The sequence below is a fragment of the Panulirus ornatus genome, chromosome 3 (assembly GCF_036320965.1).
Source record: "Panulirus ornatus isolate Po-2019 chromosome 3, ASM3632096v1, whole genome shotgun sequence".
Lineage (NCBI taxonomy): Eukaryota > Metazoa > Arthropoda > Malacostraca > Decapoda > Palinuridae > Panulirus > Panulirus ornatus.
Window position 1 is genome coordinate 16653489 of NC_092226.1, and position 27310 is coordinate 16680798.

Genomic DNA, 27310 nt, shown 5'->3' on the forward strand with positions numbered 1-27310 from the left:
TGATGTATGAAGGCAGGATGTCACTTCCAGCGCCAGCTGATGTGTATGTGTGTGTGTGTGTTGCGTGTGTATGTGTCTGCGTGTGTATGTGTGCGTGTGTGTGTGTGTGTGTGTGTGTGTGTGTGTGAGGGGGGGGGAACCTTTGTGACATATATGAGGAGCCATAAAGACCCGGTGAAAAGGATCCGAAGGGGAAACAACAAGAATGTTTCCAGAATTGTGTGGAATGAGCTACAAAGAGAAGAGGGAAGCCTTCCCTCTGCATTGCCCTGGAAGAAGAGGAAAGATGAAACGAGACATGAAAGCCAGATCTAAATTTCTAAGAGGTCTTGACTGCCTGGACGGAGAACGGTTCTCATGAGTCGGAAAAGAGAATACGCAACTAGAGGGCACGACCGGGTATGTGGCAAGGTTACGGAGGGACGTGAGGCTACATTTCTCCAGCTTGACACACACACACACACACACACACACACACACACACACACACACACACACACACACACACACACTTTTCCATAATAGTTCACTAGACCACAACGAATTCTGAATTATATAAGCACATTGTGATTTCCGCCATATTCTCATCGTTTCTTTACTGGAAGCCAAACATTCATAATTAACGAAACAATTGATGTCGCTCAGATCTAAAAAAAAAAAAGGAAAAAGAAAACAGCTTTTAACAGCCTGAAAAGAATCTTTTACATTTGAAGAAATACATGATTAATGTTATATAGAACTGCTCTATGTAGTACAGGATAATGTAGAGTGCAGCACAATAGAATGATTTATATAAGATGGTCATTTATCTTTACAGTTGATTTTCGTATTATTTGAAGTGTGTCGAATTTTTGTGTCTGTGTGGCCTCGCATTTGAATAACCGTTGTTTCTTGAGAAATATTATAGAAAATGAGGAAGAGATTTGACGAGAATATAGATATTTTGGTGTATGTGTTTTGTATTGTCGAGCTGTACTGTCGGTAAAGTGGGCTACATCACTGTGAGTCGTATTTTTGTGCACCTAATATATATATATATATATATATATATATATATATATATATATATATATATATATATATATATATATATATATATATATATATATATATGATTGTTTATGGGTTTTTTTAGCAGCCATTCGGCTGAAAATGCACAGCTAAGGTGTTACAGTTATTGCAGAACTGGTGAGGCCATCCTAGTTACTGGCTACCTAATCATACAAGAGTTTAAAAGTTGAGCTGGATATTTCTTCGCCCTGGATAAGCACTTAGGTGAGGTACATCCAGCCAGACTGGGTGGCGGGGATAAAGGGATATTTACAGGGTAGATTCTATGGTTTGTACATTATACACTTGGTTGATCATCACGTGATGCATTTACAGTCATACAGCAGTTGAGACACACCACACAGCCTAACTATCAGACACTGAGCTGTTCACTAGTAGTGCACTTGACGCTCACACTGGTTAGTAGGTATAGGACAGTTTTTTCTATCTGTGTGTACAAGCTCTGGTTGGAATAAGACGCTTGTGGCGACGAAGGGCGGTCTGTGGTGGAGGGGCGATCTGGGAGGAGGAGCTCTCTGTGACGGAGTTGTGTCAGCAGGTTATTGCCGAACTGTCGTGTGAGCTGCCGATGTCGCTCGGAGAGGGTGGACAGGTGCAGCAAGACGAGGACCTCTTGGTAGGTGAGCTGAGGTGGAATGAAGATGGTATAGACATTCCTGAACTCGGGCGGGTGGAAAGCCAAGTGATCCCAGTCGGCGGAGAAGGTACAGATGGTATGAGGAAGATCTGATGATAATTGACCTGGCATGAGGCGTCCCGCTTCAGCCGTCGTCTGTCGTGACACCGAGAAGTTTTAAGTGTCTGACTACCTGGAGGATGTCATGGCCTAGTGTGATGTATCAAGGGGCAGTATGTTGTCATGCACCCAGGGTAATGTGCACCATCACAGTCTTGGTGTAATTTATGGTGACGTCGTCGGCCCCAGTCCACTCCTGATGGTTGTTGATGATGTGCTGTGGTGGACTCCATCAGTGTGTGTTGTGCTGTGGTGGACTCCTTCATTGTGTGTTGTGCTGTGGTGGACTCCATCAGTGTGTGTTGTGCTGTGGTGGACTCCATCAGTGTGTGTTGTGCTGTGGTGGACTCCTTCAGTGTGTGTTGTGCTGTGGTGGACTCCATCAGTGTGTGTTGTGCTGTGGTGGACTCCACCAGTGTGTGTTGTGCTGTGGTGGACTCCACCAGTGTGTGTTGTGCTGTGGTGGACTCCATCAGTGTGTATTGTGCTGTGGTGGACTCCATCAGTATGTGTCGTGCTGTGGTGGACTTCATCAGTATGCGTCATATTGTGGTGGACTTCATCAATATGTCATATACTCCATCAGTAACTATTTTGTTTTTACACTTTATTGGTTTTCTCTTAGATATAAACAAAGACATCTGGTAACGTTTTTCTTAATATCATAAGTAACGAGACATGTTTAAAAGGAGTTCTTTGTGTGTGTGTATATATATATATATATATATATATATATATATATATATATATATATATATATATATATATATATATATATGAAATTTCTTTATTATGACAGAATGTCTACCGTGGGTGTAGATGATTGGATGTAGAGCAGTAAAGATCTTTCCTGAGCGTTGACTGGAGGGTCGGGTTTGAAGAGTTCAGTTTGCGAGGTGTCGGGTTGGAGGGTTCTCGCGAGTCCCGTGATCAAGAGGAAAGTTGGAAAATGGATAAGACTCGAATGGCTGTGTGTAGCCTTGGACTCAGCCCTGAGTCGTCTCTCTCTCTCTCTCTCTCTCTCTCTCTCTCTCTCTCTCTCTCTCTCTCTCTCTCTCTCTCTCTCTCTCTCTCTCTCTCATCCCGGTGGCTGGTTGGAGGGTAAAGCTATAAATATCTTTCTTGATTGTTGACCGGAGGGGCTGCTGCAGGAGCTGAAGAATTTGGGATGGCTTTGTTGGAAGGATCTTGGGGTGTGCGGTAAACAAGCCGGGAAAACAGAAGAAAAATAACACCGATATTTAGCTTCGGGTTCATCAGTCCAGGGGGCTTACTGCCACTGAAGCGTCCGTGTTTGATCGTGGACCTGATGGCTGTCACAGCTGAAGGTAATTCAGCCAGACTCCGTAACACGCGCGTCATACGTACAGTCACAAGAATTCACACTGAGTCATTGTCACAGTTCTAGAGCCTTGTCACCTAGAATTTTTCAAGTGATTGCACCAAAGGGAAGAATGAGTTCTGTTACACAGGAATTAGTTGTTATTTCAGCCAGATATATAATGAAAAATGTTTTTAATTTCATGCTTAAGACATTGGTTATAGATGTTGTAAATTTACGTATCCATAACTAAATCTAAGTCACTTTCACGACTCGAATCCCACATGATAGTGTTGATATCATATTCCCGCTGCCTGACGGACACCCAACCCACAGAACGACAGGTGACCTTACCTGAACCCTCCTTAATTCCTTAGGAAACCACCGTCATTGAGGCTGGCGGCCACGGCCACACAGCGCTATCGTGCTGGTCGACCCGGCTGACATATAGATACCCGTACATCATCTAAGAAGTCCGTCATTCCAGCAGTCCCTGGATCTCCTTCTCCTCCTCCGCCTGGAAACGTTCATCATGTGACTCCTGGTTCATCACCAGCGGCTGCGTAGTCCCTCCATGTCTCTCATGGTCTTTTCCAGCACAACCCCTATGAGACGTCGCCAACACCCGTCTCCTGCACCAGCCTCAGTCATGGAACCTATACCCAATGCCTCCTGTGGTAACAACCCAGTAACTAAGGACATCGGCAACACCTTCTCTCTTCTTTAGAAGCTCCACGAGACCGACATCCGCGCAACTTCCCAACGGAATGCCTGCCTCACCACATCGGCGCCGCCACACAAACGCTAAACGACTCACATTGAGCTCTCCAGCGCCAGAAGTTCAGGACTCCCGTCTCATCTCCAGTACCTGCATGAACGCCACGGGAACGCTGCCTACCTCATCTCACCTCACCCTCTTATCTAACCCTCGACCACTTGCAGCAGCTCGCTCGCAGCTATGTCGCCTTTGCTTACCTCCTTCCTGGGGCCTTTTCTCTCGTCTGCAGGCGCTCTGTGTTTATCCAGTAAAGCATCGTGTATCAGGAGGGGTTTGGCTCCTCTGTCTCTCTCACCTCACCATCACAAACAGACGAGTTAGACACATAATGAGGGATTCCATTCAACAGCAATTTTGGTCCGGAAAAGAAATGGACTTCATGGGAGAAATATATGTAAAGATGCTAATGTATATTAACATATAAATAGTTCTCATATTAACATAACAAATGTGACAAATGTATGATTTAAAGAATGACTTTTACCGAATACAATATCATATATGACATAGTTTCAGCATTGGATTGTGGGGGAAAATATACATCATAAATATGATCATGAAATGCTCTTTGTAGGATTTTTTCTTTTCGTTCTTGATTTTTTTTTTTTTCGTTTTTGTCAGCTACTCATCACTCATCTTCATCTCGTGGTAGATGGTTGTCTCTCCGTCCTGGTGAAGGTCCCCAACCATTTCCTCTGGGCGGAGTCCACACCCGCCGACTCATGACGCGGGGCTGAGTGGTGGGGTGGTGTTGGGCGCGCGCGCGCGCGCGTGGCGAAGGGTCAAGTAAAGTTTGGATGGCTGGGTCGTGTTGACACTGATGGGGATGGGTCTTCACGTTCATCCTCAATACCCCGGCTCTTCCCACACACACACACACACACACACACACACACACACACACACAGACACCTCCTCCTCCTCCTCCTCCTCCTCCTCCTCCTCCTCCTCCTCCTCCTCCTCCTTCGTTGGTGTGTCCTCTTTCTTACCATCTCGCTCTAGTCCCAACCCACCCCGCCCCACCCCATCCTCTTCTTTAGCCTTTGTGTTTGGACTCTGTTTTTCGTTCATTGTCTTCCGTTTTCTTTACGGAGTCTTCGTGTAAGAATCTTGGCTTTTCATTTAATGATTTTCTAGTCTTCGTTTTGTGGTTAGGTCGTCGTTTTAAGTCTTGATTCTGTCTTCGTTTGTCGTCGTTTATGTTCACCTTCTGCAGGGTTTTTCGAAATGCCTGATTTTCATTGTTCCTCTTCATGTCATTCCTCCGCCGAGCCAACTTCCTCCATTTTCTTTTATCTTTTTTCATGTTTCGGTGTTCTGTTTGTGCCGTCGTGTCGGTCTTTCACTTACCCGTGCAGCCATCTAGCGAGGCTTAGGGGTAAGCCACATACGTCAACATACAGATATGATAGCTAGGCTTGCCTTAACGTGATATCACATCGCGTTGTATCGCGATCGCGTCAGCACTCTGGCTATACCGCTGTTGCGTTAGCAGTCTCGCTATATTGCTGTTGCGTTAGCACTCTGGCTATATCGCTGTTGCGTTAGCAGTCTCGCTGTATCGCTGTTGCGTTAGCAGTCTCGCTGTACCGCTGTTGCGTTAGCGGTCTCGCTGTATCGCAATCGCGTTAGCACTCTCGCTACATCGTTCCGCTACTTTAACCCTCGCTCAAGTCGTAACATCAAGCGTCATCAGGGGTATATCGTAAAACCCATTCCCACCCATACTTTGCGTGTGTGTGATATGATTCACATCCTTGCTGTGTAGGAGCAAGGATTGCATGACGTCGGCGTTGTAACATCCCCCTTCCCTCCACCATCATTCAGGTAGAGGGGAAAAAAAGAGGGGAAACTCTTTTGGGAGCCGTATTGAGGGGGAATGAGTGACTTGTAGAGTCAAGCAATTTGCCTAAGTAAGCGGCAGGACGGCTCCAGGGCCGGGGTGGTCGCCGGCCCATGGCTCTTACACCCGTTCAATCACTCTGATGGAATTTTAGAGACACGGACGGACGGACGGATGGACGGACGGACGGACGAAGAAAGGAAAAAGGACTGATCTTAGTGCACACGAACTCTGCAGAAGCCTTTGGAAGAATGTAATGTTGGTGTCATTGGGCACGAAGTGTATTCGTGGTGTCGTATAACGGGAAATGTAATCCTTGTGTCATGGTACACACTAAATGTAATCATGGTGTCATAGCATACGAAATGTAATCATGGTGTCAGCTCAAGGGAATCGTAATCATGGTAACCAGAGCACAGTTAATGTAATCATGGCTTTTTTTCCTTCTCAGGTCTTCCATTTGATCCCTCTTAATCACGTTCAACGTAATGGCGATTCAACTCTAATATTCTCGGGGAATTAAAACCAACACAGAGCACAGGACAGAAGTGAACATAGGTGTATTATGGGAGAGGATCTGGGAATGGTTAGTTCGATGACTGTACCTTCAGGAAGGCGGGGGAGAACGATAGTTTCTCTTCGAAGAAGATGGTAGGCTGGGTTCTACGATCCGTCCAGACGATCGAGGCGAAACTAGTGATGAAGCTTTTGAAAGGAATTTTGCTTCTCCTGCTGAATTGATGTTATATGCAAAGATAGACTTACGATCAAGAAGAGATTGACGAGGTAAAAAAGAAAGTTGAAAGTGAAAAATTCAACTCGAAGTGATTGAAATTCAAAGCCTACTACGGATGATTGGAATCCAAAATGTTTTCTTTGAAGAGGAGACGAGAGAGAGAGAAGTATCGTCATATACACGTGGAGAATACCCGAGGGCCTGGCCCCTTACCGCTGACTTAAGATTACTGCCTCCTTACGCGGTAGAGGCAGAAGAAGACTCGACATACTTAAAAGAAAAATGGAAGGACCCGAAGCTGTTGATCGATCTCCCTGGAAATTTTAGAGACAGACCTGGGCCAAGGTCTGGAACATCTCGCTCCCACACAACATAGTTGTATGAAGTGTACGCGAATGAGTTGGGCGGGCGCGGGTACATAAACCTGCCGCCCCAAATAGCCTAGCTGATCAACAGAGCAGCAGCTATGCAGCCTCGTCCCAGGCCGAGCTGTGGATGCGAGAAGCAAGCCTCCCAGACTGAAGTAGAGTGTAAATAAGGTAACGGTGTGGGGTACTGCACCGACCGCCATACACTGTGGCTTCCTAACTGCACACCTGTTGCTCACGTTACCGTTTGCCAGTGCGATACTCCCCCTCCCTCCCTCCCCCTCCACGTGCTGATAAAGAGGGGGGGAGAGGGGGAAGGGGGAAGATGTGGGGGGAGGGGAGAACTCTTTTTCCACTTACAGCTCTGTAAACGGAGGGAGGAGGAGGGCCCTCTGCTGGTGCCAGCCAGCCAGCCAGCCAGCCAGTCAGCCAGGTGCTTAACATTCATGACTCCTGCCTGTTGTTCAGGTGTTCCCTGCCACGCTTGCTTGTTGATGGCAAAGGCACCTGTGGCTATATGTAGGGAGGGGTGGCTATATTGGGGAAGGGGCGAGGGGCAGACACCTGTGGCTATATGTAGGGAGGGGTGGCTATACTGGGGAGGGGACGAGGAGCAGACACCTGTGGCTATATGTAGGGAGGGGTGGCTATACTGGGGAGTGGACGAGGGGCAGACACCTGTGGCTATATGTAGGGAGGGGTGGCTATACTGGGGAGGGAACGAGGGGCAGACCGAGGGACAGGAAGGGAGGGAGGGAGAGGAGGAGGCTGGCACGGTAAGGGAGGGGAAGGATGTGTGAGGTGAGTGAGCGAGGAGAGAGCGTGCGTGTGTGAGAGACAGGGAGAGGGAGGGAGAGCAGGTACAGTGTGCCCACCGCCGAAGACGACCCAACACTCACTCGTCCGCGCGGTGTGGCCGTGCTCAGGTGAGCTGCCTGGCCCTCCTGGCACTCCAGTGCCTCGCCCCTGGCATCTGTGCCTCGTTCTCCCGGCACCGTAGTGCCTTGTCCCCTGGCACCCGAGCCCAGCCCTCCCAGCACCCTAGTGTCCTGCTCCTGGCACCTATGCCTCCACCTCCCGGCACATTAGGGTCCTGCCCACAGGCACCCCAGTGCCATACCCGCCCAGCCCATCCCTGGCACTGTAGAGTCTTGCCCCTGGACCCTAGCCCCAGGCACTATTGCTTCCCTGCACCCTAGTGTCTCGCTCTCTGGCACCCGGGTCCTGGATCTCTGGCAACAGTGCCCCGCCCATAGCACGCCATTGCCCTTCCTCTCCTGCATGCCTGTGCCCCGCCCTCCGCACACCAGTGCCCCGCCCCCAACACGCCAGTGCCCCACCCCCATCGTGCCAGTGCCCTGCCCTGCTCACGCCGGTGCCCCTTCCTTATCATCCAGTGGTGTCCTGCCCCTACACACCAGTCCCTCTTGGCACTACAGTGCCCCGCCCCTCAGCACCCCAGTGCCCCGCCCCATCCCCTACAACACACCTCCCCGCGGGAGGGGACCTGTGCCAGTCTGGCTGATACAGTGGGACGGAGCACGGGGACCTCTCCTACAGCCGGGGGAAGGCTGTCGTATGTCTTCCCAGAGCGAAGGGAACTTGCGGCAGTAGTGGCCCAGGTTCTGTAGTGCCCCAGGGCAGGATACTGTGGCTCTTTCCGGAAAGTTGACAGTGCCCAGGACGTGTGTCGAGACCATGTAACGCACTTTGTGTAGTGAAGAAAAAAAGTCCGCGGTCTGTTTTGTGTATAGAGGTACCTCCATTCCTCCCTTCCTCCTGAGGTGGGACTGAGATGAACGAAGACCTGGATATATGTACCTCAGAGACGCCCTGATGCCGCTCTTGTTCTGAGGAGCAGAAGGAGGCGGAGGAGGAGGAGGAGGAGGAGGAGGAGGTGAGTTCGGAGGTCACCTGGATTACCAGGGACTCTGTGAGTATCAGGCGACGCAGGAGTGTGTTGTGAGTGAGGCGGCCCGAGGTGGCTGTGTAGCCCAGGACGTGTGTGTGTGTGTGTGTGTGTGTGTGTGTGTGTGAGTGTGTGTGTGTGTGTGTGTGTGTGTGTGTGTGTGTGAGTGTGTGTGTGTGTGTGTGTGTGTGTGTGCGTGTGTGTGTGTGTGTGTGTGTGTGTGTGTGGTTGGCATATCCTGTCTGACACAGGTGTGTCACCAGCACGCCTAGCCTCCTGGACAGACTTTAGCGATCATTCGTGACGCTGCGCGAGACAGTAGTGTAATGAAGCTAACTAGTTATTAGAGAGGTTCATGTTGGTGATGATGATGATGATGATGATGATGATGATGATGTTGATGATGATAATGATTAATGATGATGATGATGATTAGCTAGATGTGTGACGTGAACCAGTTGTTAACCGCTATCAGGAGGGGGTCACAAGTGAACCAAGAGAGGGTCACAAGTGAACCACTAACAAGAGAGGGTCACAAGTGAACCACTACCAGGAGGGGGTCCACAAGTGAACCGCTACTAGGAGAGGGTCACAAGTGAACCACTAACAGAAGGGGGGTCCACAAGTGAACCACTACCAGGAGAGGGTCACAAGTGAACCACTACTAGGAGAGGGGAGTCCACAAGTGAACCACTACTAGAAGGGGATTCACAAGTGAACCCTGTGTTCAAGGAGGGTCAGTGTGGATACCGTCTGTGTGTGTGTGTGTATATGTGTGTATATGTGTGTGTGTGTGGTGTAGGGCTGAGTCGCACCCAACATTAGGCCTTTCCCTCCTTACCTTTCCAGGGTCCTGAGCAGTAACAATGACTCGCCTCCTGTAATCCACTCTCATTTTTCACTCACATCAGTCGAGGGGGCGGCGGGGGCTAGGGGGAGATCAGCGTCCCCTTACGCTCTCACCACATTCACTCATGATTACCCCAGGACCAGTTTCTATGAGAGGGTCCTGCCGTGTCGCCCACGACTCCTTCCTAAAGCCTCCTGCCGCCCAAGGCTTGCGCCGCCTCCGGTAGGGATGTAGTAATCCTTCACGGTGTGAAGGTCTTTGACGTGACTGTTTTCCCAGTGATACAACCTCGCCAAAGGTGACTTTTCATGCACGGTGTAACCTCGAGCTGCTGGAGTCCGGTAACACCTACTCGTTCACACATTCCTATATATATATATATATATATATAAATAAATATATATTTATGCCTGGATGTGTGTGTGTGTGTGTGTGTGTGTGTGTGTGTGTGGCGGGGGGGGGGGGGGGACTTACAAGCGCGTCTTAAAGGCAGGACTGGATAAGGTCAGGGTCGTACGCGTGACCTTTTGTCAGCCTGCTAAGCGAGCGTATGGTCTGGCCGGCGTAGATAACGCAAAGTATGGCAGCTCAAGGCCCAAACATGGGATGGCTGCGTTCAGAATAATCGTTTAAGAATATACTGTAGCTGGGAGGGAAGGGGTGGGGGGGGGAGGGGGAGGCGTGTAGCGCCGCCAGGCTCCACATCAAGATGAAGAGATCGGGGGGGGGGGGGGCGTGTGTGTTCACGACAGGTGGTACGGGGGAGTATTGTGAGGCTCCTCATTAGATCGAGGGGAAGAGAGGGGGAGGGAGGAGGGAGGAGGAGGGAGTGCGAGACTTCATATCAGGAGGATGAGAGAGAGAGGGGGGGGGGGGGGGGGCTGGGGAGGGAGGGAGGGGGGGGGGCTACGAGGCTCCACATGAGGATGAGGTGGGAGGTGGAGGAGGAGGGGGGGGGAATGCTAGGCTTCATATCCTACGCTGCTCTGCACTCACAGGGAGAGAGAGAGGGTGGGGAGGGAGGGGGGGATGCTGGTGTGAGAGAGAGAGAGAGAGAGAGAGAGAGAGAGAGAGAGAGAGAGAGAGAGAGAGAGAGAGAGGAGCGTTCAGATGTGCAATAGTCTTGGTGTTGTCCTTTATTGCTCACTCGTTGATTAGTTTTCCCACTCATTTTAGTCTCTCTCTCTCTCTCTCTCTCTCTCTCTCTCTCTCTCTCTCTCTCTCTCTCTCTCTCTCTCTCTCTCTCTCTCCGTCCCTAAGGCAGGCCTTGCTCATATCTGTGCCTCTGTCGGTATCTCCCGGTGTATCCTGTAGCTCAGCAACACGACTCCGGGGTCGCCACATCGCCTCGTTATGTCCCGCGAGAACAAAAGCGCTCCGGCCTGATACCTCGGTAAATAGGGTTCCTTTAGAAGGCAAGTGGGGCCGGCGGCTCCTCATTCCCTCTCTCCCTCTCTCCGGAATAGCACCTTCCATCCACACTGGTAGCTGCTCTCCACTCCGGCAGCTTCCTTCCCCCCAGACTCTCGTTAGCTGCCCTCCACACAACCAAGCTTCCCTCGAGCATAGGACTTTTTCCCTCCGTTACTACCACCTTCCCTCCAGAGTAGCATCGTCCCCTCCACACACACACCAGTAGCTTCCCTCCACGCTCACAGCCGCCGTCCACACAAGGAGGACAAAGGAAATCGATCGCCAACAGACCAGTGAGTCCTTAACAAGGCGGGTTTTTAGTAGTGAACGAAACCGGAAGCCCATAGTTTGGTTTGGTGAGACTAGACAGACGGAGGTGCTCATCTTCTTCTTGAGAGAGACAGAGAGAGAGAGAGAGAGAGAGAGAGAGAGAGAGAGAGAGAGAGAGAGAGAGAGAGAGAGAGAGAGAGAGAGAGAATAGCCTGGAAACTGTTCATGGAGTTGAATAATGTCAGTCGAGGATCTGAAGCGAAGTATTAGCTAACTCTGCACTTGATCGTATTGATGGTACTGCTCTGAACCTTCCTAATTGGTATATCATTCCATATCGTAACAATCCAGTTGAAGAAAAAGTATCTAACTTTTGCCCGAGAGTTTGTTTATATCCATTATTACGAGTGAAGTCAGACGAACCTATCCTCAAGTAGCTTGTTAGATCGAGATTATCGAAGCCCTTGTCAGTTTCAGATACGTGTATTAGATCACCTCTTAACCTTCTCTTTTCTAAGGTAAAGAGATCTTGGTCGCTTAGTTCGGCTGTCATAGAATTTGTTTCTCAGTGCAAGTGTCATATTAGTAACTCTTTCCATTATTTCTGTCTTTCCTCAATGAGGATAACTAAAACTGAACACGATATTCAAAATGGGAACGCACCAGTGACTTGTAAAGAATGAGGATGATTTCCATAGACTTAAATTCGAAGGCCCTGACTTTTGTACTCAAGAATTTGGTTTGCCTTTCATCTTCTTTTGTGCACTGTTTACGTGGCTTCAGGTCAACAGAATTCATATTGTAGTTTGCCTTTTCATTTTTACCACAGTATGTAAAACTTTGCAGTCGTCAAATTTCATTCACCCTTAATGAGCTCAGTCCATCAATTTGTCTGTGTCAGTTTGGAGCTTCAGGTGTTCAGTCTCTGTTGTAGATTTATTTCCCAACTTTGTATCGTCTTCATATTGCTATATCTTACGATGCAGCCTATTATCAGTGTCATTAATATATACGAGAAAGAGAACGGGTCCCGAGACTAATCCCTGTGGCACACCACTTCTTACGTCTAATCATTCTGAGGCTCGACCATGCATTGCTCCTCTTGGTTAACCTGCCAAATTCCTAACATCGAAGTACAACCCCCGTCTATACGATATGATTTAGCTTTTGTCAGTAACCTTAGCTATGGAGCTTTATAGAATGGTTTTCCAAAATCTAAATAGAGGACACCACCTGCTTTAGCCTCATCGTACATGATGATTATATCACAAAGGAAATCAATCAGATTTGTCAGGCAAGAACGATTTGGTCGAAAACCTTAATGAGAATCTGATAAGTGATGGTCTTTCAAATGGTTTGCAGTTTTATCCCTCATGATGGTTTTTAGGAGTTTACCATTGACGGGCGTTTAGCTAATTGGATAATGATTTTCCAGGCAGTGGTTTATCACCTTTTTTCAGAATATCGTCGTTATTTTGGCAAATTGCTAATGGCTCTGGAACATTTTCCGTAGCGAGTGACTTGCTGAAAAGAGGAGTGAAGGGTTCAGTTATCTCATTTTTGTCCCTCTTATTGTCCTAGGATAAAGCTTATCTGAGCTTCCGCTTTTATGTATTTTGATTCCATTTATCGTTGATACGATATCTTCATCATTTATGATGCCCGACGGGTTCCCACTTTTGTAATAAAACTGGATTCGTTAGATGAGTTGTGTCTTTAATTGTCAATACAGATGCGTCAGAGATTATTTGAAATCTTTGTTAAGGCTTTGTTTTCTTGAGCCAAGTCCCCATTTTTGCGTAATTAGTGAACCAATTCGTTGGGTATGAACTTTTCACTTCTAACATAACTATAAAAGTCTTTAACATTCTTTTTTTGTCATTTTCATCAGTATACGTTTGATACTTTTGTTTACCCTGACGTATGAGTCTTTTAATTTCTCTTTGCATATGTAAATTTACTTTATCCCATTAGTCATCATTGGTCTCTTTGAGTTTCTTATGTACTCCTTTTTTCGACGAACGATACTTCTTTATGTTATCGCTTCACCACTTGGGCCTTGTTTTGGAGAAAGACCGTTTAATACGAATTGACACATATTTTCTTCCCACTTCTTTGAAAGTTTTACTGAAGCTTTTCCAAACTTTGTCAGTACCGTTTTCGTTGATAATATAATCCTAGATATACCATGTAAGGAGCAGTTTAAGGATCATAGAAATTTACAGGTCAAATAGTCGTCTCAAAAATGATTTGCCGGTGATGACTCGTACTTAACATCTCTCCAACTTCAACATAATTACAAGCTCGTCAGTTGTATCTGGAACTAGAATTCTATTTCGTCCTGAGAGTGTTTCTCGACTGATTGTATTAAGGCACTATTAGGCATACTTTTAGGGTAGAGTCCACACCTCTTGCGATATGGTGAAGTGATTCTTCCCCACTTAGATACCTGCATGTTGAAATCAGCCACTGTATCGAATCTTGTCCATTACAAATTTCTGCCAACTGGGTATCATTAAGATCTTTCGTCTGCCTCTGGTGTCTGTGCGGGGGACCCATAAAGTAATCCTGCTGTTACTTTCTTACAAAGCTTATCCTTAAGTTCTACAGAAATAGAGTCGATTTTATCGACAAACACATTTTCAATACAAGATTAAGATGAACTTTAACGAAGAGCAAGACACCACTGCCTTACCTTACTAATTATATCATAATTTTCCTGTTACATACGCCCCGTGTATTAACATGAAATATTCTATGACAGACTTTTCCTTATTGGCATGTTTGTGTGTGTGTGTGTGTGTGTGTGTGTGTGTGTGTGTGTGTGTGTGTTGTGTGTGTGTGTGTGTTTGTGTGTATGTGTATGTGTGTGCAGCAGTGGCAGTATGTGGCCCGTCTTCCTGTGCTTCGACCTGACCTGTCCTGCCGTGTTTGCCACCTGCATTGTTCCTTGCTCCTGTCTGGTCGATGACCTCAGGCTGCCGTATTCTACCTTTAACCCCTCACCTGCCTCATTTCCAACCTTCACTAGTTGACTCATCTTGCTGTGTTCCCTCATTGCTTTATTTTCCCACCTCCACCTATGAGGTGACCCCTACCTGTGAGGTGACCCCACTTGAGGTGACCCCCACCTGTGAGGTGACTCCCACCTGTAAGGTGACCCCCACCTGTGAGTGACCCTACCTGTAAGGTGACCCCCACCTGTGAGGTGACCCTACCTGTAAGGTGACCCCCACCTGTGACTGACCCTACCTGTAAGGTGACCCCCACCTGTGAGGTGACCCCCACCTGTGAGGTGACCCCCACCTGTGAGTGACCCTACCTGTGAGGTGACCCCCACCTGTGAGGTAACCCCCACCTGTGAGGTGACCCCCACCTGTGAGGTGACCCCCACCTGTAAGGTGACCCCCACCTGTGAGGTGACCCCCACCTGTAAGGTGACCCCCACCTGTGAGGTGACCCCCACCTGTAAGGTGACCCCCACCTGTGAGGTGACCCCCACCTGTAAGGTGACCCCCACCTGTGAGGTGACCTCCACCTGTGAGTGACCCCCACCTGTGAGGTGACTGCTACCTGCCTCATTCTCTCATGTTCCTAACCCACCTACACTTGATCTCCGGCTTCGGGTTGACCTACTCAGCTTCGTTTGAATCAGATTGAATCAGTCTTTCGATTTTTCCACCTTTATTTCTGTATGGAAAACAAAGAAAGCTTTACTTCAGCCCACCACACCGCTACCATCTAGCGCTTCACGACCGACCAACACCCCCCCTGCTACAATCCCTCCACTGACTCTATCCAAACACCAGCACACTTGCCCTCGATGAGTGAACCCCATCTCAGGAAGACTCTATTCTCAGAAAACATTCCAGGGTCGAGTAAATGGCATTTTTTCTTCTTCTTTTGTCCGATCGGTACTTAATGAGACGGCAGTTTACACCCACTGCCCTGGATAAGCGCTCACTTCCAACTCCTCCAGGAGGCAGAATACCACATCATCCCGGCACCTCACCCTTGTACGTAATCCTGTCTACAGCCACCTTATACCTCCCTACCTACCTACCTACCTATCACCTCCTCACTCCTAGTATTTCCAATGTCGTTGCCTCCTGCCTCGAGATAAAAATAGGGTCGTTCTCGTAACCAGAAGAGATGCCTTCCCTTCCACGTCCCACCCTGGCACTATGGAACCCAAACCCTCCCTCGTCCTGTTATTTTTTTCCCTACCTCTGTTGCTAAAGGCCCCGTCCATGGGCCTAACCTGATTGTCAACAGCAGTCAGAATTTTACTCCCTTTTATGTCCAACTCACCAGGGATGGACTTAACGTTGTCCTCTGGCACCTTATTGCCGTGGAGAGGAGAGAGAATGACCTCCTGCACTTCTCTTCTGACGCTGTCCTTATCCATCGCCTCTTGCATCCCTGGTTGATTACTACCTTCCCTATCTGAGTATGACTCGCCTCTCCGACAGTTGAGTCCTTCCTCATCTGGTCATATAATTCCCCTAAGACCAGCAAATGCTCCCCAGTAACTTGGCCAAGCTGCTCCTTCAAAGCAAGGCACACAGCCTCTCCCAGTCAGAGGAACCCCCGAGCTCAGAAGTTATCAATCCAGGTTTACTTTCAAGGGTTGCCACAGACGCAGTCCACGCTTGATTACTCTCATTAGCTACTTCCCTCCACACCGGTAACTTCCCTCCACACTAGCAGATTCCTTCCACACTATCAACTTCCCTCCAAACCTGCTACTTCCCTCCACTATCAGCAACTTCCCTCCTCACTATCAACTTCCCTCCACACTAGCAGCTTCCATCGACACTATCAACTTCTCTCCACACTAGCAGATTCCCTCCACACTATCAACTTCCCTCCACACTAGCAGATTCCCTCCACACTATCAACTTCTCTCCACACTAGCAGATTCCCTCCACACTATCAACTTCCCTCCAAACTTGCTACTTCTCTCCACACACTATCAACTTCCCTCCAAACTTGCTACTTCTCTCCACACCAGCAACTTCCCTCCAGACCAGCAGATTCCCTCCACACTAGCAGCTTTCCTCTGGACTGGCACCATCCCACCACCACCCGACTTCCTGACTCCTCCCCCTGGCACATCTCCCAGCGACTGTAGCGAACTGAGAATACATGATCAACGGGATGATGTTCGCATCATGACACTGGGAACCAGCGAGGTCAAGGGAATCCCAGTGACGCGTTCGTGTGGGATAGGAATGCAGGTGTGTGATTTGTTGACGTAACCACTGTACCTCACCACCACCAGCCACGTACAGGCGAGTGAGGTAATGTGCCCGATAGTTGAGGCTAAATAATCGAGGAGTCTGGAACTGGCTTCGTGTCCTTCACGGAACGCCATTGGAAAGTTCTCTGCGAAGGTCAGGCGTCACGCGCGAGACGCTGGTACTCGAGGATGGCAAGTGTTGTTGCGTGAGGTGCAGCAACCACCACTGGAGGAGGAGGAGGAGGAGCAGCAGCAGCAGCTGACACGGGAGGACTTCAGAACCACCCCCCGTGCCGCCGCTAAGACACCCCCCTACACTGTGCATAGCCACGGTGGATGGGGGGGCGGCCTTGCGTGTTGGCGCTGACACTTCCTGACCTCCGAGGAGGATCTGGTGTTGCTGACATGGGCGTTCCTGGTCCAGGGTCAAAGGTTCACAAAGTCCGAGAACTCAGGAGAACACAGTGTGGCCCGGCTGACAGGTACCCCTGTCTCTAGGACTCCGGGTGACACGTTGGTGCCACAACTTCACGTCGTGAACGCTGGCAGGTGGGTGAGGTGAGGTGGATCGCCGAGCTCTCCCACGTGCCACTGGAGGGGCAGTTGGCACGAGTTTAAGAGACGGGGAGAGACGGTGCTCGAACAGGGAGCGGAGTGACCTGGTATTAGGTCACCAGTGATCATCAGGCCGATGGTCTGGTGTCACAACCTGACCTTATAAGACCATCACCTTAGCTCTAACCACAAACCCGCCCAGGGTCGAGCGCATGGGTTCAAATCCTGGTTGCTGCAGTCGGTCCACAGTCAACCCCAGCTGTTCATCCACTACTAAGGGGTTGATCGATAAAATGAGTACCTGGATCAGGCTATATATATATATGTGTGTGTGTGTGTGTGTATACAAAGAGGAAGAGAGAGAGAGAGAGAGAGAGAGAGAGAGAGAGAGAGAGAGAGAGAGAGAGAGAGAGAGAGAGAGAGAGAGAGAGTTAGAGTTAATGGGCTGGTGTGGCAGTTGGGTTGGTTGTCGTCATATTGAGCTCATTATGTACATCAACTCTGTGTCCTGCTTCCTAAACGCTAGACCAAACTTCGTCACGTCACTAGCAGTGGAGTTTGTGGTGCCAGGATAGTTAGGACGGATAGTTAGGACGGATAGTTAGGACAGATAGTTAGGGCGGCTCTTGGAACGCGTTCCAAGTCATGTGTTTGGACAACCACTGCTCTCAGTGTGTGTGCCTGAGTTCGAGTGATCACGAGTAATAATACATTTCCGATTTGAGGATCGGTAAACTAAGGAAGAGACTTCACTTGTATCCGTGTTATGTCAGGGAGACACATTAGTGTTTGCTTTGTTGCCTCGTCGTCTTCCTAGAAATCGTTAGTTTGCGTCATTCCCTCATGCTAGGGACGGGTTGCCTCGTCTTCTTCCTAGAAATCGTTAGTTTGCGTCATTCCCTCATGGTAGGGACGGGCTGCCTCGTCGTCTTCCTAGAAATCGTTAGTTTGCGTCATTCCCTCATGCTAGGGACGAGTTGCCTCGTCGTCTTCCTAGAAATCGTTAGTTTGCGTCATTCCCTCATGCTAGGGACGGATAGCCACGAGACTCGGTAGGCATATGTCTTCGTACAGTAGTACATCCTACAGGTTCAGTGACCGCTACATCCTCTCACTGATCTCGTCCTTAGGGTTTTGGCTCGTAGCGAGGGTGTTCATTGGTGAGGTGGGGATGCCTTGGCTGCGTATAGTAGCACTTTCACATATGCGATGTAACTGGTCGTTTCAATTGCATATCGTCATGTACTACGTACTGATTTTCTCTTCCATTTGTTGTTTGTACTTCTGCTGTTTTCATTTCGCCTCCACGAACGAGGCAGGCGTGTGGTACCTGGTCCTGGTGGTGTTGTATGGGGTCAGTATAGTGTTAACATGACGACGCTGGGAGGGAGGAAAAAGGCCTCTATGGTGGACAGCTCGAAGTACATATACACACTCTCTCCCGCCCTCACAACCGCTCCGATCACAGTCTAAAGTGGCGGAAACGGGTTGTATCCATCGGGCCACAGAACCAATGGCGTGGCGAAGGTGTTATGTGGTCCGGCGTAACAGAAGCTACGCCGCGCTGGTTGTAGTCGTAGGTAGCGGTCTGAGGGAAGTTGTGGGTCATCGAACTCGCTGAATATGACGTAGGTAGTTACGACAGACGACTGACACCGCTGATAACAAGCGGTGAAGCTCTCTCAAGGTGATGAAACGCGTCGAACTAGAATTTTGTCTGTGGGCTCTCTGGGGTAGCCGAAGTTCATGGTGGAGAGGTTCAACACCAGCTGAAGTTCTTGGTGGAGAGGTTTAACATCAGCCGAAGTTCATGGTGGAAGGTTTAACATCAGCCGAAGTTCATGGTGGAGAGGTTTAACATCAGCCGAAGTTCATGGTGGAGAGGTTTAACATCAGCTGAAATTCATGGTGGACAGGTTTAACATCAGCCGAAGTTCATGGTGGAGAGGTTTAACATCAGCCGAAGTTCATGGTGGAGAGGTTTAACATCAGCCGAAGTTCATGGTGGAGAGGTTTAACATCAGCCGAAGTTCTTGGTGGAGAGGTTTAACATCAGCCGAAGTTCATGGTGGAGAGGTTTAACATCAGCCGAAGTTCTTGGTGGAGAGGTTTAACACCAGGCGAAGTTCTTGGTGGAGAAGTTTAACATCAGCTGAAGTTCTTGGTGGAGAGGTTTAACACCAGCTGAAGTTCTTGGTGGAGAGGTTTAACACCAGCCGAAGTTCTTGGTGGAGAGGTTTAACATCAGCTGAAGTTCTTGGTGGAGAGGTTTAACACCAGCTGAAGTTCTTGGTGGAGAGGCTTAACACCAGCTCAAAGTTCTTGGTGGAGAGGTTTAACACCAGCTGAAGTTCTTGGTAGAGAGGTTTAACATCAGCCGAAGTTCTTGGTGAAGAGGTTTAACACCAGCTGAAGTTCTTGGTGGAGAGGTTTAACACCAGCTGAAGTTCTTGGTGGAGAGGTTTAACACCAGCCGAAGTTCTTGGTGAAGAGGTTTAACACCAGCTGAAGTTCTTGGTGGAGAGGTTGAACACCAGCTGAAGTTCATGGTGGAGAGGTTTAACATCAGGTGAAGTTCATGGTGGAGAGGTTTATCCTTGTATTGTCCGGGGCAGCCCCGTTGAAGCGTTCTCACCCCACACACCACTGAGTCATGGAGGATTTCTAAACTCAACCTTTCGTTAATTATCTCCTCTCTCACTTTTCTCGGAAGTTAGACGCGTATGGCAGCATCAACACGCTCGCGGGGATGTACTCATGAACCGCACAACACTATGATCATGCACGTGATACCTGACACACACACACACACACACACACACACACACACACACACACACACACACACACACACGTAGGGTGATACGTACGGCAGCTCTGACTCAATCAGGGTCAGGCACTCGATGACCACAACACACACTGAGGATGAAGGTGTGTGTGTGTGTGTGTGTGTGTGTGTGTGTGTGTGTGTGTGTGTGTGTGTACACACACCTGCAGCATATGCCTTTGTCACCTTCGCTGGTGACTGCGTCAGACGCGTTGGAACACCTGTGGGATCAGAACGTGTGAGAGAGGGGTGGGGGTACGTACATGTGCTGGCTGGTAAGGTGAGGGAAGGAGAGGAGGGGAAGGGTGGGGGAAAATTATTCGAACGGAATGAGAGAGAGAGAGAGAGAGAGAGAGAGAGAGAGAGAGAGAGAGAGAGAGAGAGAGAGAGAGAGATGACGCTCGTACACAGAAGGGTATACAAAGGGATACAACAGGAATTCAGTAGTAACAAAACCACTGGGTCGTTTCGAGGTGGTTTGCCACGGTGGAAGAGATGAGGGACTCGCAGGTTTAGTGTGGTGGAAGATGAGGATAGCCTGTATGTTATCAACGTTAACTAATAAGACGGAAATGATGTGACGTCGTGGACTTGAAGCGATATGATCGTTCACGTCTGTTCCCAAACGTGTCTATGTAGTACCGCTTTCATCCAGTGTAATTGGCGAATCGTTCCATATGCTAATGATGCGGTTGAAGAAGATTTGCTTCGCCTCATTCGAGGCAAAATGTTTGCCCCACGAATTTGTATCCATCACTACGAGTGAAATCAGATGGCTGAAGTCTTAAGTGACTTGACATAATCAAGATCATCAAAGGGGTTTGAGAATCTTGACTTCATGTATTAGATCGCCTCTTAACCTTCTCTTTTCTAGGCTAAATAGATTCAAGTTATGTGACCGGCTCTCGCGCAGGATTAGTTTCTCAGTCAGGGAATCGTCTTGGTGGCTTGACGCCGACATACTTCATCATTCTGTCATGTCATTTTTAAGATAGGATGACCAAAACTGACCACAGTATTCAAGATGAGGACGACTCAGTGAATAGGAAAGCGTCAGGATGACTTCCCTGGACTTACACATTCGAAGACCCTTCCTACGAATCACAGAATTTTGTTCGCTCTTTTCACAGTTTCTGTGCACAGCTTACTCACCTTCAGGTCACTACAGACTATCACGCCCTAGTCTTTTTTTCTCTTTTCCTTTTTTGTAATGCAACAGAATTCGTACTGTAGCTTGCCTTCTTGTTTTTGCCACCGAAATGTAAAACTCTGCATTGATCGATATCAAACTTCATTTGCCACCTATGAGTCCATTACTATGTCTGTATCAGTTTGAAGCTGAAGACGTTCAAGTTCATTGGGAGACTTATTTCCCCAGCTTTGTATCGTCAGAGAGTTTTCATATCACACAATGCAACCCATTACCAATATCACGCAATGCAACCCATTACCAATATCACGCAATGCAGCCCATTACCAATATCACGCAATGCAGCCCATTACCAATATCACGCAATGCAGCCCATTACCAATATCACACAATGCAGCCCATTACCAATATCACACAATGCAGCCCATTACCAATATCACACAATGCAGCCCATTACCAATATCACGCAATGCAGCCCATTACCAATATCACGCAGTGCAGCCCATTACCAATATCACACAATGCAGGCCATTACCAATATCACGCAATGCAACCCATTACCAATATCACGCAATGCAACCCATTACCAATATCACGCAATGCAGGCCATTACCAATATCACGCAATGCAGGCCATTACCAATATCACGCAATGCAGGCCATTACCAATATCACGCAATGCACCCATTACCAATATCACGCAATGCAGCCCATTACCAATATCACGCAATGCAGCCATTACCAATATCACGCAATGCACCCATTACCAATATCACGCAATGCAGCCCATTAACAATATCACGCAATGCAACCCATTACCAATATCACGCAATGCAGGCCATTACCAATATCACGCAATGCAGGCCATTACCAATATCACGCAATGCAGGCCATTACCAATATCACGCAATGCAGCCCATTACCAATATCACACAATGCAGCCCATTACCAATATCACACAATGCAGGCCATTACCAATATCACGCAATGCAACCCATTACCAATATCACGCAATGCAACCCATTACCAATATCACGCAATGCAGGCCATTACCAATATCACGCAATGCAGGCCATTACCAATATCACGCAATGCAGGCCATTACCAATATCACGCAATGCACCCATTACCAATATCACGCAATGCAGCCCATTACCAATATCACGCAATGCAGCCATTACCAATATCACGCAATGCACCCATTACCAATATCACGCAATGCAGCCCATTAACAATATCACGCAATGCAACCCATTACCAATATCACGCAATGCAGGCCATTACCAATATCACGCAATGCAGGCCATTACCAATATCACGCAATGCAGGCCATTACCAATATCACGCAATGCAGCCCATTACCAATATCACACAATGCAGCCCATTAACAATATCACGCAATGCAGCCCATTACCAATATCACACAATGCAGCCCATTACCAATATCACTGATGTGTCTGAGAAAGAAAACCGGTTCCAAGTTTGATCCTTGTGGCACGCCACTTGTTACGTCGAACCATTAAGAGGCTTGACCGGTAATCACACCTCTGTTTACAGCCAGTCAACCAATTGTCTGTCTACCTATGTACAACCCCATCCAAGTCATGTGACTAGAGTTTAGCCCGTAACCTTTGATGCGGACCTTATCTAATACTTTTTAAGAAATCTAGACATGACATCAGCTGTTTTACTCCCTTCATCCATGATCATTATATCATAAAAGGAATCAAGTAGTTTGTTTAGACTAAGCGATTTCGTCGGAAACCATGCTGGGCATTGTTGATCAACTGGTGGTCCTCTACATGGTTACAGTTCTGTGTCGAGTGAGGGTTTCCATAAGGTTTCCAACTACAAAAGTTAATTGGACAGTGATTTCCAGGCAGCTGCTTATTACCTTTTTGGACTATCTGTTACACTGGCAAACTTCCATTCACCCGGAATTCTTCCCGTATAGAGTGACCTATTGCAAATGACAGTCAAGGGCTGAACCATCTCTCGTATTTTCCCTCCTTCATCGTTCTCAAATAAAACTTATCAGTGTCTGCCATCTTCTTTGTTGTTATTCCGTTTTTTGCTGGTAGTATGTCGCAAAGTTTTACGTCAGGTTTTCTGAAGAACGTTCTCCTGTCAAATTGATGAAACTGGATTTGGGACACGAGTTTGTCTTCGATCGTAAACAAAAGTACAAAAAAAAGGAATTGAGATCTTTCGCCACGACTTCGTTGTCCTGGATCAAGTCTCTCTTTCCCGTAATTAATGGACCAGTTGACTGGGGAGGGACTGTCTTCCTTCTAACATAGAAGGGCCTCACCGGTGCAGCACAGGGAACACCAAATGGAACCGCGAGTACCGTCTGTGGGGACAAGATAGGGAGACACGACGCCCGGGCAACATTCATAAGGGCGACGACTGTGAAAACAGCGATAACGTAAACATACGGAGGGAAGGGAGCGACTTGCGAGGAACGGCAGGGGAAACTGGCGGCTGTCTGACGCGGGTCTTGTCGAAGTCATAAGACGGGGAGGCTCTCTGGGTTGGCTTCTGGTGAGGGAAGAGATACATGGGAATGAAATGCTTCTACTGTGGTATGGGGACAGTTGTACATGTCCATGTGAGGATAAACCTCACAGAAGATGCAGGATAGATACGATCACATTCGAAAAATAAAGCCAAGTTCTTTTGAAAAAAAAAAAAATGGATGTTTCTAGCAGTTTCAATTTACGGTTATTACACGCGAAGTTGGTTCATTGTTGACCAAGGGAGTCGGAAAAGATGGAAGGGGTTTGGAAAGTTATTCCTTCGAGGCAATATTTGTGTTTAGGTTTTTCAAGCAATAAACGTTATATGATAAGTGTTTCCCATCGTATGTAATGATTATGATAGAAATTGGGTCAAATTATGTTAGACGTTTGGACAAAGATGGGTCAAGACCATCTGAGGACACCAGCAAGAGACCATCTGAGGACACCAGCTGAGGAGATATATCCGTTCAGCTTGGTGTCGACCAAGTGAGGAGTTTATCCAGTTGTGTACACTCGTGAAACTCAGACAGAAACAAGTGCAGAAATCTGAGGGAACTCCAGGGAATAAGTTCTAGTGAGGTTGTCATACCATTGCGTACCTACTGCGAGTGGAGACAGAACAGAGTCAGTAGATTAGACTAGGAGGAGAGCGAAATGAAGGAAATTTGGGAAGAAGAACCTAATGCCGTTAACAGTGTTCCTTGAAACAAATGGAACCTGACAGTGCAGTGTTAAGCCAGCCAGCAACTCTCTCCACCACTCAGTTGTGGACACGCTGCCAGGCAGGCAAGGGAATTCACGCAGGCCCACACTAACACGCTCACTGTGCCCTAGCAGTTACGAAGGCATATATATATATATATATATATATATATATATATATATATATATATATATATATATAATATATATATTTTTTTTTTCTTTTTTTTTTTTTTGCTTTGTCGCTGTCTCCCGCGTTTGCGAGGTAGCGCAAGGAAACAAACGAAAGAAATGGCCCAACCCACCCCCATACACATGCCTTGATTCAATCCACTGACAGCACGTCAACCCCGGTATACCACATCGCTCCAATTCACTCTATTCTTTGCCCTCCTTTCACCCTCCTGCATGTTCAGGCCCCGATCACGCAAAATCTTTTTCACTCCATCTTTCCACCTCCAATTTGGTCTCCCTCTTCTCTTCGTTCCCTCCACCTCCGACACATATATCCTCTTGGTCAATCTTTCCTCACTCATTCTCTCCATGTGACCAAACCATTTCAAAACACCCTCTTCTGCTCTCTCAACCACGCTCTTTTTATTTCCACACATCTCTCTTACCCTTACGTTACTTACTCGATCAAACCACCTCACACCACACATTGTCCTCAAACATCTCATTTCCAGCACATCCATCCTCCTGCGCACAACTCTATCCATAGTCCACGCCTCGCAACCATACAACATTGTTGGAACCACTATTCCTTCAAACATACCCATTTTTGCTTTCCGAGATAATGTTCTCGACTTCCACACATTCTTCAAGGCTCCCAGAATTTTCGCCCCCTCCCCCACCCTATGATCCACTTCCGCTTCCATTGTTCCATCCGCTGCCAGATCCACTCCCAGATATCTAAAACACTTCACTTCCTCCAGTTTTTCTCCATTCAAACTCACCTCCCAATTGAATTGACCCTCAACCCTACTGTACCTAATAACCTTGCTCTTATTTACATTTACTCTTAACTTTCTTCTTTCACACACTTTACCAAACTCAGTCACCAGCTTCTGCAGTTTCTCACATGAATCAGCCACCAGCGCTGTATCATCAGCGAGCAACAACTGACTCACTTCCCAAGCTCTCTCATCCCCAACAGACTTCATACTTGCCCCTCTTTCCAAAACTCTTGCATTCACCTCCCTAACAACCCCATCCATATTATTCCCCATTTCCCGCGTTAGCGAGGTAACGTTAAGAACAGAGGACTGAACCTTTGAAGGAATGTCCTCACTTGGCCCCCTTCTCTGTTTCTTCGTTTGGAAAATTGAAAACGGGAGGGGAGGATTTCCAGCACCCGCTCCCTCCCCTTTTAGTCGCCTTTTACGACACGCAGGGAATGCGTGGGAAGTATTCTTCCTTCCCTATCCCCAGGGATATGTATATATATATATGTATATATATATATATATATATATATATATATATATATATATATATATATATATATATATATATATATATATATACCCCGTAACTGTCACGTACTCCGTATCTACCACGTACACCGTAACTCCCACGTACACAGTAACTGCGACGTACACCGTAACTACCACGTACACCGTAACTACCACGTACACCGTGACTACCACGTACACCGTAACTACCAAGTACACCGTAACTCCCACGTACACCATGACCCACGTACACCGTAAATCCGACGTACACCGTAACTACCACGTACACTGTGACTACCACGTACACCGTGACCCACGTACACCGTAACTACCACGTACACCGTAACTACCACGTACGCAGTAACTCCCACGTACACCGTAACTACCACGTACTCCGTGACTACCACGCACACCGTGACCCACGTACACCGTAACTACCACGTACACCGTAACTACCACGTACACAGTAACTCCCACATACCCCGTGACTAGTAGTGTTACGATGATAACACGGTACATGGAAATGAAGAAAACAGAATGCCCGTTGACATACGTGTAGGTTATCTATTACTGAACGTCATTTTATTTTTACGTGTTGGACGTGGGTAAACTAGAGATAGAACAGTGAAAAGGGTCCTATGTTCCATATATTCCATTCTTCTATATTCCTATATTCCATTCTTCAGCCTCCCTCGGCAACAACAAACGTTAGGAGAAAGATTCGAAGGAGAGACGAAAATATGCAATGGTGTAGTAAACTTGCCTGAAAGTGAAGAGGATAAACGAAAGGGAAGACCATTTAACAGACACCACAGTTTCATCCTCTGCAGCACTTCAGTATATTCTTAGCGTCACGAACGAGAAAGAAATATCAATGTGTATATATATTCTTTTCTTTTCTCACTCATAAGATGCCTGAACTGGTGTAAAAATTGGCCTAACCATTTTTTTTTAAGGAATTTTTTGACTGTGCGTTAACACCGCTTCACGACAATTTATTCCAGTGTTTAGAACATGTATTTGAAGACACATATTTCTCCCACGTCAGGGATATATCTTTTCGCTTGACTTTTTATTTCATTTGTCCTGGAAACTGTTTTCTCCTGAATTTCAAGTCAGTTCTTCGTGATTTACCTTGTTCGGTTTTTATTTACAATTTCGCTAACCTGTAGTTGGCCACCTCGAAGTCTGCGCTCCTAAAGAGAGAAGAAATCTGATCTTGGCTCCACTTAATACACCAGATTTCTCAAGAGTTGAAGACTTAGTTTTGTCGCCCCTCATTTGGACTTGTTCCACTTTTTCCCCTCGTCTTCCTCGTCATAGATTGGGAAACTAGAATTGGCGTGGTTATGACAAGGTGTGGTAGTCTTCCTAGAGCGTTGGCAAGGGTTCAGAACCATCTCTGGCGTAATGTGTGTGATGCTCCTCGTTTTGAACTATAGGATGGCGTCCTTTTATACTAACGGTCATCCACTGTTCGCTATAACAACTCCAAGATCCTTCTCCTTAGTCGTTCTTGTTTACGGATTTCTGACTATCTGTTCGTCGTGTTGTGTGCTCTTAT

At 47.5% G+C, this 27310-nt stretch overlaps 1 protein-coding gene across 6 annotated transcripts in view; it reads left to right on the forward strand.

Moving 5' to 3' along the window:
* LOC139760814 (probable 3',5'-cyclic phosphodiesterase pde-5) overlaps window positions 1–27310 on the forward strand; it is a 459357-nt gene that overhangs the window by 28810 nt on the left and 403237 nt on the right. For 2 of the 6 annotated variants that reach the window (XM_071684469.1, XM_071684460.1), the window contains exon 1: window positions 7722–7779. The exons of 1 other annotated variant lie outside the window; for it this stretch is intronic. The gene's annotated coding sequence lies outside the window, so the exon portion shown is untranslated. Of the gene's footprint in view, window positions 1–7717; window positions 7780–27310 lie in introns of those variants that run through there. 3 more of the 6 variants (XM_071684522.1, XM_071684474.1, XR_011715413.1) reach the window with 2 other exon arrangements.